Raw genomic sequence first — 5,957 nt, 5'->3', positions numbered from 1 at the left:
TTATTATTATATCGGGATTAAGAGTACGTACATCCATAATAATAGAGGTTTTGTTCTTTTATATAGTTAGTATCAATCGAGCAACCTTAAATGGTCCAGCTCAATACACACATAATGTACTAGTGTAGTTATATAGTCAAGACAAACTAATACCAAATTATACTATAATCGTTCCAATGGTTCGTTCCTATCCATCTTGGTTGTGAGCTACTATTTATAATTTATAAAGAACCGATAACATGATCTTCTGTGTGGCACCACAGACCATGCTATCTACAATATAAATTAAATGGACAATTGCATCAACATATATATAAATATAAAATGTAGACATTTGATCAGAGTAATTCTCATTTCAAAATATCTCAAAAACAGATGTTCATACAAAAACTAGGCTTATAGTATACATCCCAACACTCCCATGACCAGGAACTAATCAAGATCTCATATTAGGACTCCAAAATGGATTTAATTTGGACTGACACCTACTGTCCCTCAACCAGGACGCATCCTCATTCAATCACTCTCCTCCAGTGACTCACTTTTACTTACCAATTTACTGTTGGTTGATTAGTCTCTTGACCCATTAGGTCTTCATGCAGTCGGTGTCACCCTCTTTGACGATTAAGTCAGTGATGACTGAGATGTGAGGCTTGCATGCATGAGAAAGCAAAAGAGCTCAAAGAAGACGAAGAAAATTTACCTTCGCATAAAAAAAATATATATCTTTACCTATTTTCACATAACCTTATATAATCATGGATATTGTATTCGAAGGTTACGCACTAGGTCGGCGAAAATATATATTTTAAACTACTTTATTTTATTTTATTCGTATAATTAAATATTAATCTTTATATATTATTAGTGGTTATATACAATTTATTGATTTTAATTAGTAAATTAACAATGATGCACATGTAGAAAATATTAATTGAGATTTTGAATTGTCTAAATTTAATTTAGATAAGGAAACATAAGTAGATGTAAATTATTAATAAATTTAATATGATATTTTTCTCTTTAAATTATCAAAAAAAAAATATCAAAAAGACACGATATAATTATCTTTTATAAAAAATGTTCATATTTGATTTTGATCAAAGGAGTTAAATATTATTTTTAAAATATAGAAGAGTAAAATACTTGATAGAAAATTTTACTCGATAGAAGATAGAAAATAGAAGGGAGTTAAAGATACATATATATTTTTAAAAGATGCATCTAAAATTTAATTAGCTGGGAACACTAACTGAATTTTAAAATTTCTCAAAAAACGTACATTATTCCGATGATACTCCTCTGTAGAAATTTGTTTTTTCCCCTCTCTTCTTTATTCTTTTAAAATTAAATTAAAATTTTCTCTCATCTATACATACATATAACCATTATTATGGTACTATTTTTAAAAATCATCAATCACAATTTAATTACACTAGTATTACTCTGGTGCTCACTATCATGATTTCTTCAAATTATGATACTGATTTTTAAAAAATAGGTAAAAAAAATGTTGGTGCATTAAGTTGAGGTATTGGTTTTTTAAAAATAGTAAAGAAAAAGTATATTTAGATTTTGGAGCACACTAAAATTTACTGGAGTTGAAATATCTCTAAATTCATAAATAAATTTTGATCGAAATTTATTGATAGATTTAGGCGATTTTGATTTTTGAAAAGTTGGTATACAATGGAAGAGAGTAGTACAGTGAAAATATTTATGATATCTATATCTAATTCTGACATCCCTACAATAAGTTGTGTATGTGTCAATTATCTTAAAGTCATAAATATTTAAAACATTCTGATTACTATCGTTATGACTTCAAGTTGATATTTTTGGACACATATAGACTCTGGGTATTTTATAAACGTGTATCACTTGGAATGAGTTTGATCGGAGCGCTTTAAATCCATTAATGAGTTTTGATCGAAATCTCTTAATGAACCTGTAAAGACTGTAAATGATATTTTTTAGATTTGAAACTGGGATATTATAGATTTCACTCGGTAAAAAATATAGTTTTTCAAATGAGCTTCGATTAAAAAACATTATGTCTTGTTCTGATAACTGAGTCAAAAATTATAATCTTTAAAAGAAGACAATTAATCTATCCTAGAGATGTCAGAATTAGGCATAAACATCATAACATACTTTTATTGTACTATCCTTTTTCGTTATATGTAAAGACTGTAAAACCCTACGTCCGTCTTTATTTTTCGTCCGCCTCACCACCTACCTCAGCATCTCGCGAGAAATTGACGCAAAGGATCCTCATTCGTCTTGCCTTGCTTCGGAGCCGATCGCACCTACCTAATCAGTCGACCTTTGATTTTCCATTTAGATTTTAATATGCAGATGGGGTAAATTCTTGCAGATCTGTGTTTGTTTTTATGATTTTATTTTCCGATTAGGATCCTATATGATTTAAATTTTTAGTTTGGATTTATCCTGTCTATAATGATCCAGTTGGGAAAATTTTTGGTCTGCAATGATCCGGCTAGGAAAAACTACCATGCTGTTCTTTCTCTGCCCATGCACACACCATAACATAAACACCATGCAAGACGCGACTTCTATTTGCTTGATTATCAAGCTTGGAATCCCCAATTAACTCCAACCTTTTCCCCCAACGGCGAGCAAACCTTTGATTCGTGGTTGTGGAATCTCTGAACTATTGTGTGATGTGTGTAGTGTGGAATCTCTAAACTATTGTGTGGTGTGTGGGGTATGAAATCCCTGAAGGTGTCTTACTAGAAACACATACTCTATTTGGGGTGATTCGACTGTGGTGGCCGACATTCATTCATTTAGTTTTTTTTACAAGTTTCTTAATAAATGTGAACAATTATCAGACCATTATCTTTCTTCATGTTACTTTCCTACTGTTATGCAGCACATTCTCACAGCAACTATAATTTGCCCGAGCAAAGAGCATGAGTAATTATTATTATTATTTTTTTTTTAGGATGATCTAGTAATTAGCACATAAAATATTATCATCATGAAATATAAGATTCAAATTTCGATCATGAAGTATAAGATTCAAATTTCAATAAAGTCGAGATAAATACCTTTTTTATGTGTCAGTCATTATTTTAAAAATTAGTAATCGTCTGTGATTTATCTTTTTCTTGTTAACCTAGGAGGGATTGACGGAGGCACGAAAGACGAACGTATTCATCTTTTACCCCTATAAATAAATATATTTTTTAATTGAGCTTTTTATTTGTTTTATATTTTTAGGGAACAAATAAATATTAAATTATATCTTATCTTCTTGCAATACGGTTATGCATCACATTCTCACAGCAACTATAATTTGTCCGTGCAAAGTGCACGAGTAAATATATTTTTTTAATTGAGCTTTTTTATTTGTTTTATATTTTTTAGGCTAATAAATGTGAACAATTATGAGACCGTTATCTTTCTTCCTGTTACTTTCATACTGTTAGCATCACAGCCTCACAGCAACTGCATTTTTAATCTAGTTTTGATGTATGACAAATAGGTTAAAGTTAGATGTGTTGTTTATCTAACCCTTCTACCAAGTGTGTATGAGTTAACTGGTCTGGAGGAGTTGATACCAGGCTGAAATCCAGTTAGGTCTACGAGACCCGATAGTTGGTGGGAAGTCCAGATAGGTCCGCAAAGCCCGATATTTGACGGGAAGTCCGGTTGGGTCTATAGGACCTGACAACCGGTAGACATCTAGTTAGGTTTGCGGACCTAACAATTGGCAGGAAGACCTTGTGGGTCAAAGGCAAGTCATGTGACAACATTGGTAAGTGAAGATAAGCAACTCAAGGAGAGATCCAGTGAGTTGAGATCTTGACTAGATCCTGATCTCGAGGAGACATGATCTGATTGCTACTCCTATCTGTTGAGTTGTACTAACTCTGTTTTGCAGAAAGAACCTATTTTTGTTGCCTAGGACTAATCATTTTTTTACAGGAAAAGGAGCTGAAAAAGGGGGTCCGAGTGCCTGGAGCTAGTCTGGGCGTCTGAACCAGGCACGCCCGACAAGTGCCTGGGGCGCCCTGGCGATCTAGGCGCCCGGAGTTGGTTCAGGCACTCGAACCGTAAAATTCATCTAGAAGCTGATGTGGAGCATGTTGACTGGCCGAGCCACGTGATCTAGGCGCCTAGAGGGGTTCCAGGCACTTGAAATGGCCATATATAAAGACCTTTGACCAGGAGCTTCTAAACAACAACTACTATGACTTTCACTCTTACTCGGTGCTCCGAAAAAGCTCTTATGACGCTATGACGTATCTCCGACAACCGTTGATCAAAATTTTCTTACTTTCTTTGTTATTGGTAATTTTCATATATAGTTCCTGTACTCAATTTGTAACCATTTGAACTGATAGTGTACTGCCTAAAGAAAGCACTCGACGAGTGTGAACCTTAGAGTAGGAGTTGTCGAAGGCTCCGAACTAAGTAAAACTAACTTGTGTTAGCATTGTCTTTTTCTTCTTTTTTTTTTCCGTTACATAACTTAGTTTTAAATCGAGTTTTTTTAACAACGCTATTCACCCCCTCCCCCTCTAAGGTCTTTCCGATCCTACATTAGCTTTACTGTTTTTAAAAAACTAATACTACATGATGCAGTGATAAGAGGGGCCCACTAAGTGCGGGTCAAGGATGGAGATAGCAGCCGATGTGGAAGTCAAAGTCCTGGTGGTCAACATGGTCAACAGTAGTCAACGGTCTTGCTAAAGTTGGCTGAGTGGAATTCGACTCCAACCGTCGATCAGGACTGAAGTGTCTGATATGCCAAGTGGCTTGTGTGAGCAGATCGTCCGTCTAGCCAAGAGCACTACGACAAGAACATCATATGCTCATCACAGATAGGAGGAACACTAAGGCGACCGGAGCGCTGGTCCGGTCGGGCGGAAACAATCTACTGAGCCAAGAGATTACGGAGAAGAACGACTGAGATCGACCGGGCGTGGATCCCCAGCCGAGCGGCTCCCCCGCTCGGCCAAACAATGGGGCCCCTCCTATATCTCTCAATATCTCTTTGGGAGGTAATGCCATTGACAATAGGGCATAATCAATAGGCAAATCATACGATGGAAGTTTAGACGATCATGTTAGGGATTTGCATGTCTTGTTAAGATATGGTGACAGAGATACTTTTTAATATGTCCTTTCATAGAACAGTTGGGAAAATGTGCTCATGTCTTAAGGAACGTGCATATCGCCTACTGTAGCACTATATAAAGAGAGGTCCATACACCGACGGAGATATGCGCTATTCTATGTTGCTTCATTTTCTATTATTCCGGTGACTGACTTGAGTGTCGGAGGATCAACGCCGAGGACCCCTTCTTTTGCCTGGCATTGACGTTTCCTGTGTTGTAGATCAGATTAGGGTATTCACGTGGTCAACCGAAGAGCTATATTCCCAACTAATTTTCTTTACGATTTTCAGATAAGATCATTACATATTAACACATTAGCACTATTATGATACTAGTTTTTAAAAATTAACATCAATGTGATGTTGATTTTTATAAATCAATAATAACATAGTACTAAATTTTAAAAATAAGCATTAGAGTGATATATATTAGCGTAATTAAAATGTTGTGTTGACTTTTAAAATTAGTATCACAGTGCTATTGAAGTAGGCAAATAAGAGAAAATAAAATAATTTAAATTTAAAAGACAAAAGGAAAAAAAATTATTATATTAAAATGTAATTATACAAGTATCTCTCATAATCCGTCTAAATTATATAAAAAGAAATAAATTATTCTATCAACTTATAATCGACCGTTAAATAAATTACGAGGGAAAAGAGATTTTTTATTTAAGGATTTGAGCTACCAGAAATTGGTCCTTACATACAAAGGATAAGGAAAAACGAAAAAACATAATAATCTTTAGTAGAGGGATATAATGGGAATAATGAGTACGTTTTTTTGGTATATTAGATGCTCCCCGAC

The sequence above is a fragment of the Zingiber officinale genome, chromosome 4A, assembly GCF_018446385.1.
Source record: "Zingiber officinale cultivar Zhangliang chromosome 4A, Zo_v1.1, whole genome shotgun sequence".
NCBI classification, from domain to species: domain Eukaryota; kingdom Viridiplantae; phylum Streptophyta; class Magnoliopsida; order Zingiberales; family Zingiberaceae; genus Zingiber; species Zingiber officinale.
This window is presented reverse-complemented; position numbering follows the sequence as displayed.